Below are 15,120 nucleotides of genomic sequence, written 5' to 3' on the forward strand. Positions count from 1 at the left end.
CTAGCAATAAGACTTGAAACTGATGCTGAGATGATTACTCCCAGAGTGAGACGGAAGGGGTGCTCAGGAGTGCTGGAGAAATCCTAGAAGAGGTCAAACCTGGGGAAAGAAGCCTCAGAGAAGCTTTCCTTGGATCCAGAAGCTGATGACATCACCCTACTCAGTACTTCCTTTCTTCCTGTTTTAACTGGAAGAGGAAGAAGATCCAAATGCGGGAGAAAGAATGTAGAATCCCTACCTCCTCCCCACCTTACACATACACTCCAGATCACAGCTGTCCTTACACAGATGCCATACAGTTAAGCAGTCAAACACATGATGTGATTCCAGCAGAAAGACTGGTAAATACTAGGTGCTCAGTAGGCATGTGCTGAATGAAGAGGACCAAGAGAGATTTCCTACCCCCAAATAATGTTTTTTCACTGACTGTCACATTCACTGGAATTCCTCAGCTTGAGATCTACTCCTTTAGGATAAAGCCTCATACTTTCCAAAACTGTGCTCCACCAAACACCATACTCCATGAGATTTAAATATCACTTTAAAAAAAAAATAATGGTTCTCAGGACACCTGGGTGATTGTCTGCCTCCAGCTCAGGTCATGATCCCATGGGTCCCCCCCCACAAGCAGGGAACCCTCTTCTCCCTCTCCCTCTGCATGCCACTTCCCCTGCTTGTGCTTTCACACATGCTCGTTAAATAAATAAATAAATATTCTCTAGTTAACTAAGTTTGGAAAAGGTTATATTCTCTATCTCTCTTTTGAAGCTTTATAAATGCATATTAAAAGCTGTTTTTGAGGCAGAGGCAGTTGGAGAACTAGCATGAAATTCAGGACAGGGCCCAACTAAGCTAAGAAGCTTGTTCCAGAAGTACAGCTGAGCAGACTAGCATGACATCCAATTCGCCCAAAGAGTAGCAGGGAGAGTTCAGTGTGGTCAACAACTGGGAGATCTGTGCATGGGTAAGACCCTACCTACCAAAACCTAGATGTAAGAAAAGTCTCTAGTAGGGGGAATGGGTGGGCGGGTGGGAGGAATCTCTGGTATCAGAGAAGGGGCCTGGCCTGAGAGAGGCTGGAAAGCAAAAGCCCCAGCCCCTGGTGAGGGGTTGACAGCAGAGTTTTAGTCCTAGACAAGGCTAGGGGGTCCAAGCAGGGCAACTGGACAGAGTCTGATCCTTTTAGGGAAAAGCCAGAATAAAGGTGAGATGGTGGAGAGGCATAGTAATGGACAGAACTGTCCCTCACAGTACAGTACACCTATTCAAGAGTCCCTCCCTGCTGGGGGCACTGGCTCCCAAATCCTGGATTAGAAGACCTAGCTATTAAAAAAAAAAAAGAAGAAGAAGAAGAAGAAGAAGAAGAAGAAGAAGACCTAGCTATATCACTGGACCTTCTGTATGGGGCTATGGTGGTTGGGGAAAGATGAAGGGGTGTATTACACCCAGAAATTCACAGAGTTGTACTAATTCCAGTAAAGAGAGCGGTCCAGACTCTGTCAAACTTCAGGAGGTGAGGGGTGGAGACCATTCCTAGGATATAGCCTTCTAGGGAAATGTGCTGGAAGGACCCCAGAAGCATGAATGAAACCAAAAGTCTGAGCCAAAACAAAATAGACTTAGGGTAAGAACGTGCACAGAGTAGAAGTTGAAGCCCAAAGGTGAAGGGCATCCATGAACTGAAAACTGAACTGTGAGGAGCTGGGAAAGGCACTCAGATTTTAGTTGCTTCTGTCAAAGACTCCCTGGCGGAGAACAGATGTGGGAGTTCAGATCACAAAGGCTGTTTGAAAGCACTGCTAGATGAAAGATGATGAACGGTCAACTAGAAAGGCTCTCTTTGGAGGAATTCAGGCCAAAAAAGCTGTAGATCTGAATCACAGGTGCCATGCTGCAGCCTCTAGATTAGCTATTTTGGCTCTACAAAGTTAGTGGGCAATGGGAATCGCACCTTTGCGTGGACACCCCAAATGCTTTGTCATTGCTTTTGACATGGCTTATTTTGCTTTCTGGTAAAGCCCTATCTCAGCACAGCACATTGGGAAATCAAGACCAGAAGCTGTCCGTGACCAGCGGCCTCTGAGGAAGTGCCCTGCCCATGTTGTCATCAGCAGCCTCTTTTGCGCCACCATTTTACATCACTTCTGGGAAGCTGCCTCCCACTTCCTAAGATCTCTGCCGGTCTTGTCTGAGGACATCACAGCAAACCGCAGACCCAAAGGTCCCACGCTCTTTCTTACAGTCTGCCTGTCAGCTGTTCTCCAGACAACATCATGTCTGAATACCCAGTATGCTCACGGGAAGTCTCTCCACCCAACACCCTCTCTTGGAATCATAAGCCTCCATATCCCCAATACCCTTAGCTGCTTGTTTTCTCAGTCAAAACTGTAAAGAAAACAAAGTGTTTCTTTAGGGACTCAACTTCTCTTTTCAGGGTCTTTATTTCAAACTCAATAGTTCTCCTTCCAGTCCATGGCTAGGATGGAGTCCTGTCCATGACCAAGCCAGAGTGCCCTTTCCTCTCTGTCTCTGCCTGAGTCTAGTTCTCAGAAATCAATCAATGAACCTACACTCATTCATACCTCCACTTACATGACCAAAATGCTTCATAATCAAACCCCTTCCTGAAAAAATAAAATTAAATTTAACTTTTTTTTTTTTTTTAAGATTTTATTTATTCATGACAAAGAGAGAGACAGCGAGAGAGAGAGAGAGACACAGGCAGAGGGAGAAGCAGGCTCCATGCAGGGAGCCCAACGTGGGACCCGATCCCGGGTGCCCAGGATCACACCCCCAGGCCAAAGGCGGCGCTAAACCGCTGAGCCACCGGGGCTGCCCTAAATTAAATTTAACTTGATTTAAAAAACAAAAAAAACAAAAAACCTTCCTGGAGTCTATTCATTTTTAATAGGGTCTCGAAGGCTTAAATCAAGGGAAATAAATTTCACTTGTAGAATTCCAACCACTAGCAAAGAGCCGACACAAGTCTTTGAGGGACAGGCACATTCTGGGTGCCCCTGAAATTACACCACTTGACAGTCCAGCCTTGGCTCTTCTTATTCCATCACCTGACACACTCAAGCTATCTCCTCTGCCAGCCCAGAGGCTAGGCTCCTCTGGCCCTGGGCCAGCACACAGTGCCATCTGGTCTCCCCTAGAAAGGCAAAGGAGAGACACCTCTTGTTTACTCAGTAATAATCCACTGTAATAGTCACATAACAGGTGTCACCAGCTCCAGTACACACAGTAAGAGCACACCACACCCTCACCTCTGCCCCTATCATGCCTTACTCTTTGGGACACATCAACAAATTTTATTTGGAGAATAAAATCTCCAAAGGGTCTCTTAAGCAGTAAACCAGAGTTACCAATATGTTTTGACACTTGTGGATTACACTGCAATGACAGCCTAGAGGTAAAGAACAAAGGCTTTTTAAAAATTCTCCCCTACAGCCAATTGGTATCCTTCCCACATATGTTGTTGCAGCATCTCTATATATAGAACCTAGCATTCTATAAACAGGATGCTCTGGCTAAACACGTCTCAACAAGTAAAACTGTGAGGTAGAGAAAGATGTCATCTCTCCATCTCCTCTTCTTTCCCTAATCTCGTCAGAGACAGAAGAGCTTGGGCTTTGGAACTGGACAGACCTAAGAAGAAATAAAACCTAGTTCAGCCTTTTATTAGCTGTCTGACCTTGGCAAGTTACATAACTTCTTTGACTTTCAGTTTGCCCATGTGCAAAAATGAAGATGATAATTCACTGTTTTGTATTATGAGAATTAAACTTAGAAATATAGGAAAAGCATCTAATACATGCCTGGCTCTCCAGGGACAGGAGTTTGTTCTTCTTCATCTAGCTCATCATGCACCTGGTACCCTAAATGTTACTCTCTGCCTGTCCAAGGCCACAGTGTATACCCCACACAAACCTAGCCTTCTTTTCCTAAACCCTATCAAAGTTCCCATCCCTTAGAAGAACTGACCTAGGGGTACCTGAATGGCTCTGTCAGTTAAGCATCTGACTTTTGATTTTGGGTCAAGTTTTGACCTCAGGATCCTGGGATCAAGCCCCACATTAGGCTCCCTGTTCAAAGGGGAGTCTGCTTATCTCCCTCCCCCTGCTTGTGCGTGCTCTCTCTCAATAAATAAATCTTTAAAAAGAAAAAATGAACTGATCTAATCACACAACTAAAAGGATAGTAATTTTGATAAAATTAATTCAAGTAAAATGTGGATGATGTTGCTGGGTTCCTATATCAATTCTGTAGGGGAGGGGGAGGATTTTTACATTTAAAAGAAGAGCTAGACTGGGCAGTCTGGTGGCTCAACAGTTTAGTGCTGCCTTTAGCCCAGGGCATGATCCTGGAGACCCCGGATCGAGTCCCATGTCGGGTTCCCAGCATGGAGCCTGTTTGTCTCTCTCTACCTCTCTCTCTGCTGGTGTCTCTGCCTCTCTCTTTCTCTGTTTCTCATGAATAAATAAATAAAATCTTTTTAAAAATAAATAAAAAGAGCTAGAGGGGTGCCTGGCTAGCTCAGTAGGTGGAGCAGGTGACTCTTAATCTCAGGGTTGTAAGTTTGAGCCCCACTTTGGGTATAGAGATTACTAAAAATGATAAAAAAAAAATTTTTTTAAGACTTTATGTGTTTATTAATGAGAGACGCAGAGAGAAGGAGAGGCAGAGAAAGACACAGGCAAAGAGAGAAGCAGGCTCCCCTCAGGGAGCCCAATGCGGGACTCGATCCCAGGACCCTGGGATCATGACCTGAGCTGAAGGCAGACACTCAATCGCTAAGCCGAATAGGCATCCCAAAATCTTTTTTTTTTTAACATTTTATTTATTTATTCATGAGAGACAGAGAGAGAGAGAGAGAGAGAGAGAGAAAGAGAAAGAGAGGCAGATACACAGGCAGAGAAAGAAGCAGGCTCCATGCAGGGAGCCTGATGTGGGACTCAATCCCGGGTCTCCAGGATCATGCCCTGGGCTGAAGGCGGCACTAAACTGCTGAGCCACCTGGGCTGCCCCCCAAAATCTTTTAAACAATAAAAAAATAAGGGGACCTAGGTGGCTCAATGGGTAAAGCATCCAACTCCTGACTTCAGCGCAGGTCATCTCAGGGTCGTGAGATGGAGTTCTGTGCTCAGCATAGAATCCGCCTGAGATTCTCTCTCTGCCTTTCCTCTCACTCGCTCTCACTCTTGCTATACAAATAAAAAATTTTAAAAGAGCTAGAAATTCAAAGGAAAGGAAGGACATCTAGTGATAAGGTCTCCTAGATCACAGGGGACCAATGACAGCCTCTCTCTCTACAGGCAAGGCCCACATCACCCTTTATGCTAAACCATCAGAACTCTAAGATAGCATCTCAGATTGCCAAACATCACACCTCAAGCCAACAGGTCCAGAAAGAACTTGGGAGCCTTGGCTACCGCTTCTGCTCTGGCCAGCACACACCACTTCCTTAGCCAAGAAGTTACAGTGGTGCTTTTTTTCCTAGGAGGTTTCCAACACTATTTTAAGCTCTTTGAAATGAAGCAGCAACAGATTTGATTACAGTCACAGCCTTGGAATAGCCTGTAGGAGGCTTGAGCTCTACTTCCAGAATCATACCTTCCTTCTCTGAATGGTTTCAACAAAGCTAGATTAGTACAGGTGGCAGAGTAGGACTGCATCTGGACTTCTCAGTAATCCAGGAAGAAGGACGTCAGGGACATTTCTGGGCTTTCCACATGTCAGATCACAGAAGCAGATTATTACAACTAAAAACGGCCCAAGTATAATCACTTGGCACAATGTGCTATGCTGACTATAAATCACAATTCAGCATGGAAGTTCCCTAAGGTACTCTTTAGCAATGTGCATGTTCTACTTGACCTTCTTAGCAAGCCCCCAGGGAGCCCAGGGCATTTAGCCTAAGCTGGGGTCTCAGGAGCCATATACTCCTATGGGGTGAAAGGGACTGGCTGGCAATCTTACCAGATGGAATAAAGAGGAAATGAAGATGAAGTCCAAGGTGAGGAAAGGACTGGTCCAGTCAGAATTATCCAATAGCACATGCTTAGAGAACTAGGAAAGCTGAGACGTAATAGCAAATGTTTTAAATTATATTTATCTAATTAGTCTCCAGGGTAAAAATCAGAATTTTACTGGATTTTCCTTATACTTTGCTGGATTTCCTTATACTTATTTTGTGTTAAATATTTTTGAAATACTACCAAGGGCTGAAAATATGAGGGACATCAGAATGTACTGCTTAGACCTCTAAAGTTCTTACTCTGGTCCTTGGCTTTAGCAAGATGCAAGGAAAACCAGGATTACAAAGCTTTAAGGTTAGGGATGCCTGGGTGGCTCAGTAGTTGAGCGCCTCCCTTTTGCCCAGGGCATGATCCCAGGGTCCCACATCGGGCTCCCTGCAGGGAGCCTGCTTCTCTCTCTGCCTGTGTCTCTGCCTCTCTCTGTGTCTCTCATGAATAAATACATAAAATCTTAAAAAAAAAAAAAAAAACCCACAAAGCTTTAAGGTTAATATTCAATTCTTCATTCAATAGCATTTCTTAGGGGGCTAGGCAAGTATCAGGTCTTTGCTCAATCCTGGGATACAGCAGCAAACAAAACAAATATGAGTTCCTGGAGCTTACTCTAGTGAGAGTTGCTAAGAATAAGAGCAGGATTGGGGCGCCTGGGTGGCTTAGTCAGTTGAGCATTGGACTCTTGGTTTCAGCTCAGGTCATGATCTCAGGGTCACAGGATCAATCCCTGCCTTAGGCTCCACGCTCAGCGCAGTCTACTTGTCCCTCACCCTCTGCTCCTCCCCCTACTTGTGCCCTGTCTTGTTCTCAAAAATAAATAATAAATAAAATCTTACAAAAAAAAAAATAAAAGCAAAAGATTCATATTGGAAAACAGGCAAGATTCTGCAGCTAGCGATGGGACACAGAGGAAGGACACCCCTTCTGACATGCCAGCAGAAGAGGCCAAACAAGGGGCTGTGTAGGGGGACGGGCTGGGTCAGACAACATCCTCATCCCTCTACTCACTTTGGCAGAGAAGAGGCCAGGTGACCAGGGCCCTCAGAACCAATGCAGTCATGATGCTCCTCCTGCTCTGCTCACAGCCATGAACTGTGATATGTGCTATGTGAGCTATGGGTGACATCCTGAGGCTGAAAACAAAACAAAACAAAACAAAACCCAAGACTTGAGTTGTCTCCTGACAGGAATTCTACGAAATATAGCAGGCCAGAAATGGGAAGCATAAAAACAACTGCCAGAAGAAGCTGAGTGACCCTGCCCACAACTATCACTCCCATTTCTCTGACATGGCATGGAAATGAAAAATAAAAGCCTGACTTCACCTGGAGAAGTGGGGCCACGAAGTATCCTGCTGAAATAATCAGTCTACAGCCAGAGCCTCTGAGAGGAGTTTCTGATTCAGGGTGTGAAGTGGGTAAGAAGGGGGAAACGCTGCAGCCTGCTGTGTTAGAGAAGGAGCCATTCCAGCAACTGAGCACCAGCAGCAGCAGAGGTGTGACGGCATGGAAGGTGCGGAGCCGACAACAGCAACATCAGGTACTTCAGAGTAAGTGCCCAGCCCGCAGAGCAGTGGCCTAGAGACATCTCAAAGGGTCGGACCTCTCTGGGCCTTCTTCCTTACCTGAAAATGGAGATAATAAAAGAGCATGTGTTGGTTTCCTATGGCTGCTGTAACAAAGATTACAAACTGGGTGGCTTCAAACAAAAGACATTTATTCTCTCACAGTTCTAGAAGCTAGAAGTCCAAAATCAAGGTTTCAGCAAGGCCATGCTCCCTGTGAACGCTCCAGCGGAGAATCTTTCTTTGCCTCTTCCAGCTCTGGCGGTTGCCAGTAATTCTTGACATTCCTTGGTTTGTGGCAGCACGATTCCAATTTCTGCTCCCATCTTCATATGTATGTCTTCCCTCTGTGTATCTCCCTCTTCATATAAGAACATCAGTCACTGGATTAGGGCCCATCCTTTTTTTTTTTTTTTAATTTTTATTTATTTATGATAGTCACAGAGAGAGAGAGAGAGAGGCAGAGACATAGGCAGAGGAAGAAGCAGGCTCCATGCACCGGGAGCCCGACATGGGATTCGATCCCGGGTCTCCAGGATCGGGCCCTGGGCCAAAGGCAGGCGCTAAACTGCTGCACCACCCAGGGATCCCGGATTAGGGCCCATCCTAATCTACTATGACTTCATCTTAACTTGATTATATCGACAAGAATCCTATTTCCAAGTAAGATCACATTCATAGGTTCTGGGTGGACATGAATTTTTGGAAGGACACTCTTTTTTTTTTTTTTTAAAGTGGAAGGATACTATTCAACCCAGGACAGAGCACCAATCTCATAAAAACTTCATATATCTAAGGTGCTGGAAACAGTTGCGGGCACATAATACATGCCACGGAAGAGTCAGCTCCCCTTCTTCCATGTCTTTGGCAGGTGACAGCTGCCATGGGACATAAGAACGCTCTGTTATGTAGGAATTCCGCTCCCTCTGTCTTGAGTCAAGAGTTCCTAAAAGAGCTGATGAGGGCACAGGTAGACACAATGTGTTTGTTACCATTCAATACCCCAGATCAATACCCTACCAATAACTCAGGCTGGAGTGAGGAAATAGCCACTACAATCACTTCATTTGTTTTTCAAAAACACAGAATTTATCATTCCAAACAATGGACCCTTCAAAGCTGTCCTCAAACTAAGATCCATTTAGAAGGAGCCTCCAGAGAAAAGCCAGGGGAGAAGAGACACTAGCAAATGCAGCAGTTTCACTGCTTAGATAAGCTGTGAGTTTTGATTCCAAACTGCTTTACAGAGCATATTCACCCCACAGCTTAGCAACTGAATGACTGAGTCCAAACATGAAATTCATTCTCTGAAATGAGGATTTGCTATCTTTAGGATATCTTACTTTCAAATTAGAGGAGGGGAAAAAAGATTGAAGCCTCCTGCTCTTTCCTCTTTAATAAATAGGTCTAGGACAGTACCCAACTGAAAAGAAATAGAGCCAGATCTCAACTGCTATCCTTGTATCAAAATAAATTCCAGATGGATCCAAGACTAAAAGATTTAAACACACACACACCAAGTACTCAAAGAAAATGAATAACTATTTTTTATAATTTTGAGGTAGGGAAGCATGCCTTTTTTTTTTTTTTTTTTAAGATTTTATTTATTTATTCATAGAAAAAGAGAGGGGCAGAGGCAGAAGCAGGCTCCATGCAGGGAGCCCGACGTGGGACCCGATCCAGGGTCCCCAGGATCACACCCCAGGCTGCAGGCGGTGCTAAACCGCTGTGCCACCGGGGCTGCCCAGCATGCCTTTTCTAAACACTGGCCTAGCAGCAGGAAAAACTATAAGAAAAAAGATTTTGACTACCTAAAAATACAAAACTTCCCAAGAGAAAAAAAATTGCATAAATACAGTCAAAAGACAAAAATGACAAACTAGGAGCAATTCTGCACTACATATAATAGTCAACACTTCAGCTCTTACAAATTATTAAGAAAATATTACTGGGAAAACATGCAAAAGACATGAGTAAGTGACTCAAAATATATAAATGTCCAACATACATTTGAGAAGATGTTGAATCTTTAATATAAAAAAGAAATATAGGGATCCCTGGGTGGTTCAGCGGTTTAGCGCCTGCCTTTGGCCCAGGGCGTGATCCTGGAGTCCCGGGATGGAGTCCCACGTCGGCTCCCTGCATGGAGCCTGCTTCTCCCTCTGCCTGTGCCTCTGCCTCTCTCTCTCTCTCTGTGTGTGTCTCTCATGAATAAATAAATAAATAAAATCTTTAAAAAAAAAAAAAAGAAATACTAATTAAATTATATTTATTGAGTGACATTCCATTACTATTTGAAGCATTTTACTTAGATTAACTGACTTATTCTTCCAGAAACAGGTGTTATCATTATGCTTACCTTATCAAAGATGAAACTGAGAGAGAAATTATATGACTTACCCAAGGTCACACAGTAAGTGGCTGCATCAGAATTCAGGCCCCAGCAAACTGGCTCCAGAGTCACATACCATATCACATCACATCTATCAGAGTCACCTGCTCAACTACCATATTACAGTGACAAGACCGCTTTTCACCTGTTAGATGAGGAAGATGAAAAACATACAACCAGTATTTTTTATTTTTTAAGATTTTATTTATTTATTCATGAGAGAAACAGAGAGAGAGAGAGAGAGAGAGAGAGAAAGGCAGAGACACAGGCAGAGGGAGAAGCAGGCTCCATGCCGGGACCCGATCCCCAGACTCCATCCCGGGCCCCCAGGATCACGCCCTGGGCCGAAGGTGGCGCTAAACCACTGAGCCATCCGGGGTTGCCCACAACCCAGTATCATTGGCAATGTAGGCAATCTCGATGTGCTACTGGTAGAAGTTAACATTCATAAAGGTAGTTGGTTCCATGAATCGTCATTTTGAACATGCATATCCTTTAACTCAGCCATTCTAGTTCTTAGAATTTATCCTAAGGAGATAAGCAGACAAATGCACAAAGATTATATACAGGGTGTTTATCACAGAATGCACACAATAACAAAAATACTACAAATAGGGCCACCTGGCTAGCTCAGTCGATAGAGTGTGCTCTATCTCATGGTCCTGAGTCTGAGCCCCACATTGTGTGCAGAGATTACTTAAAAAAAAAAAAAAATACTGCAAATAAAAAGCCCAAAAGATACACCAAAAGTCCAAGAAATTCATTCATTCAACAAATATTTATTGAATATCAACTGTGTACCAGGAACTGTTCTATGTCACAGCTACAGAGCAGTGAATAAAAAAAGAAGGAAAAAAATTTGTCTTCATGGAGCCTACATTCTAATGGAAGGTGTTGGGCAATAAACAAGAAAAGTATGTGGTGTTAAACGCTACAGAGAAAAAATAAAGGAGGGAAGGGAGATAGGAATCCACCTACACCTACAAATTCTTTAACTCTCCCCTTCCTTCCTCATCCTTCTTCCTCCTCTTTTCAGAAGCCAGGCCAGTAATAGGGAGAAAGGATAAAGCCTAAGATCAAGGCAAGCTGATGGGGCCTAAGAAGGATGGAGGGAAACCCCCATAGAACTGGATGGGATTCCTCTTACTTCACCACATGAGAAACAATAGATCCTGGGATGCACACTTCCTCCCTGCAGATCTGTAAGATCTGAAACAAAGCCATCTGATTCAGATTCCCTGTTTCATCTCCTAAAAACCCCAAGTGCCCTGCAGGGTAGGTTAAAACTGACTCGCAAAGGGAAGTGACTAACCACAGCAGGCCAGAGCTCTGCCCCCAGCACACAAGTGCCTGTATTTCCCTAGGAGCAGTAAATGACACAGGGCTGAGCCCATTTTACTCCCTACGTTATCCCTTACTCCATGTCTGCACCCAACAAGCTACCCTGGGTGAGTTAAACTCATGCCCAAACCCATACATTCACCACCTTGTATGATTAGTCTAGAGATTTAGTCGTCCCCACTAAGATTCTTAAGCCTAAGTCCCTACCAAGAAAGTTGCCCAAGGTGACTTTTTCAGTCTGGGGTAAGGTTTTGAGTAGCCTGGTGGACAGGATCCAAATATATTTGCTCTCAGATACGTGGAAGCCAATTACACTTCTTGCCTGAGCACAAAGCCACTAACAAGGAATTGGCAACTTCCCAAAGGTGGAGCCCATGCTGCTAACCCCTATTTAGCCTAAGGGTGGGAGGCACGTGAACAGAGGAGGGGACCTAAGGAAAGACTGAACAGTTTCAAAATATTTCTCACATACTCTCTGCCACTTCTTGGACACCAACAATAACACCCTGTGTTATGAGTTTTTAAATACTATCATCAAAAATGACAAATCACTTTAGTCAAACATTCCTACCATATGCTACTAAATTTAGGAAGTCCATGGCACCCACAGGGTCCAGCTGCCCTGCTGACAGTTGAATACCCAGGCTTGACATTAGAAAGAGGTCAGAAATCTGAGATTGTCCTCAATCTCAGGGCTGCAACACAGACATCTCATTACACACCAGCACACACCAGCTTCTCCTCTCTCCTGGGCTTCCAGCAGGGAATATCCGTCCAATACATCCACATACACACACCCGAAATCCTCCAACACGCTTAGTCTACAAACGGAAGAAATTCTTCACTAGTAAAGAGTACAAGATGAGTCAGAGAAAATCCAAAAGCAATCATCTCTTTGGCAGAGGAGCCTCTCTCTCTACCTCTCTTTTATCTTCCTTGAATACGTAGTTACTGAGAAACTTCTATTATGCTTGTCATTATAAGATAGAACCATAAGACATGCCTCCCACCTTCAAGAATTTACTCCAATGGAAAGACAAAATCAGTGCAGCCCGGGTGGCTCAGCGGTTTAGTGCCACCTTCGGCCCAGGACGTGGTCCTGGAGCCCTGGGATCGAGTCCCACATCGGGTTCCCCGCAGAGAGCCTGCTTCTTCCTCTGCCTGGGTCTCTGCCTCTCTCTGTGTCTCTCATGAATAAATAAATAAAATATTTTTTAAAAAATGACAAAATCAACACACAGGAAACATATTATAAAAGGGGGCTCCAAGATTTCTAGTGCATGGAACAGGAAGAACAGAGAGACGAATAGTGGGGCATCCTGACATACGCAGGTATCTTCAATTTCAAACACAATCTCCCCCTTTTTTGGTTCCATTCTCAGTAGAAAAAGGTTTCATTTTAAGAAAAATCTCATATACCAAAATCCAAATATATTAAGCTGGGGATCATTTACTAGATAAAAAGGATCTTCCTTCTCTTCCTCTTTCCTGTGAAATTTAGAGATACTTAACGCCTCCCCAGCCCCTGCCCATTCTCTCTCTCTCTCTCTCAAGTTTTCAGGATCACATTTATAGGGTAAACCAAAGTACTTAAAAAATGTAAAACACTCAGCGTGCCTGTGTGGTTCAGTCAGTTAAGCATCCAACTCTTGATCTGGGCTCAGGTTGTGACCTCAGGGTCATGACACTGAGCCCCACATTAGGCTCTGCACGCTAAGTAGAGAGTTTGCAAGAGATTCTCTCTCTCCTGCCCTTCTCCTACTTTCTCTCTCTCTGTCTCCCCTATACACACGTTCGCACTTTCTAAAATAAATAAATCTTTAAAAACAAAACAAACAAACGAGGGAATCTGGGTATATTAAGTAGAATCCTCTTCTGTTTTCACACAGATACTAATACTAGCATGCCACAAACACTACTCTACACCTTGCCTTATTCTTAGTAACATATCTTTTTTTTTTTTTTAAGATTTGATTTATTTATTCATGAGAGACACAGGCAGAGGCACAGAGGCAGAGACACAGGCAGAGGGAGAAGCAGGCTCCATGCAGGGAGCCCGACGTGGGATTCAATCCCGGGTCCCCAGAATCACCCCGTGGGCAGAAGGCAGGTGCTAAACCGCTGAGCCACCCGGGCTGCTCTTAATAACAGATCTTAGAGACTGTTCTGAGTGTGTCTGTCTCATTCTTTTTAATAACTACATAATATGGCAATATTCACTACAATTTACTCAACTAGTATCTTATCTATAATAAGATATATTTTTAAGCAAAATATAAAACTTAGCACACCAATTTTGCATATTTTTCCCCCAACAAAAATCTTCAGATTTCACTCTTTATACATCCTCTAAACAACTGATGATCATTGATACCTCCTTTGGTTTGAATTTAATACTGTTAATAGTGTTTCACCTTGATTCATTTCTACTAGGATATATGTTGACTGTGTCATTATCACCAAAGACGAGTAAACACATGAAATACATATTGTCCTCTGAATATTATGGTTACCCTTTATGCTATCATACTTATAAATGGCTTAATAATATACTTTCTAACATGTTTAACTCTGAGCAAGTGCAAGACAAACTATTCACATACACACACACACACTTTCATTACTTAATTAAAAAACATCTCTTTCACTTCAGTGTCTCTCACTTCAGTGTCTCTGGGTCTGCTATTTGGTTTCTTTTAGATCACAGCAAGGTAGAACAAGTGAGGGCTCTTACACATACATCAGGGCTTGAATCATGATTCTCCCCTTTCCTTTTTTTTAATTTTTATTTTTTTTTATTCTCCCCTTTCCAAATAAATCAAGCTCTCAGAGTTTATGGCTTATCATCTATAAACCAAGGGCATACCATCTATCTCTTAAACAGATGAAATCACCACAAAGGGCAAGAAGTCCATTCAAGAAAACCAAAGTGCTGTCTCTATTGAACTAGCACCACCTGAGGAAGTCAAAGACTTGCTTAGAAAAGTGGAAAAGGACAAGAAAAAAATCTGACCAGGGACATCTGTCTGGGTGGCTCAGTGGTTGAGCATCTGCCTTTGGCTCAGGGTGTGACCCCAGGGTCCTGGGACATACTTCTGCATCAGGCTCCCTACAGGGAGCCTGCTTCTCCCTCTGCCGGTGTCTCTGCCTCTCTCTCTGGGCCTTTCATGAATAAATAAATTTTTTTTAAAAGAAAAAAAAAATCTGACCAGCTGATGAGAGAAAGGGTGGTTCCAGCAAAGGCAACAACACATGCAAAGTATGAGAGTTGTGCACAACCACAAAGCACCCACACAGGTACTGACAAGAAGAGGAAAAGCAATTTATAGTCAACAAATACTTCCTGAGTGCTTCTAGGCACTGAAGATACAACCATGAGCAAGAAGGTCCCTACCTTCATGGAACTTACAATCTAATAGGAGAGAAAGACTAATAAAAAGCAGTAAGTGGTCTAATGCAAGAAAATGAGGTACTAAGAAAAAAAGGAACATGGAGTTGCTTTGTACAGAGTGGTCAGAAAAGACTTCTAAGAGGAGATAACATTTAACTGACACTTAAAAGTAAGGGACAGTTAATGAGGTGAAAAGCAGGGTAAAGAGTGTTTCAGGCAGAGACTACATCACCACAAAGGCTCTGAAACCAGAGAGCAGAAAAAGAGATCAATGAACTATGAGCAGGTGGGGGTGCTGTAGGAGATAAGGAGAAAAAGACTTGGAATAAGACATGAGAAACAGGCAGGGACCATTATCTTCCTGGATTTGAGAGGCCACAATTTGGGTGAAATTTTG

The 15,120-nt window shown here is 43.5% G+C and overlaps 1 long non-coding RNA gene across 17 annotated transcripts in view; it reads right to left on the bottom strand.

Moving 5' to 3' along the window:
* LOC112934369 (uncharacterized) overlaps positions 1-15,120 on the bottom strand; it is a 68,360-nt gene that overhangs the window by 31,113 nt on the left and 22,127 nt on the right. For all 17 annotated transcript variants that reach the window (XR_011999315.1, XR_011999326.1, XR_011999325.1 and 14 more), the window contains 4 exons: positions 10,000-10,136; positions 7,763-7,960; positions 7,361-7,659; positions 7,044-7,168 (listed from right to left, as the gene is read on the bottom strand). This is a non-coding gene — a long non-coding RNA (uncharacterized lncRNA). The remainder of the gene's footprint in view (positions 1-7,043; positions 7,169-7,360; positions 7,660-7,762; positions 7,961-9,999; positions 10,137-15,120) is intronic.

This window comes from Vulpes vulpes, unplaced genomic scaffold (genome assembly GCF_048418805.1).
Source record: "Vulpes vulpes isolate BD-2025 unplaced genomic scaffold, VulVul3 u000000657, whole genome shotgun sequence".
Taxonomy (NCBI): domain Eukaryota; kingdom Metazoa; phylum Chordata; class Mammalia; order Carnivora; family Canidae; genus Vulpes; species Vulpes vulpes.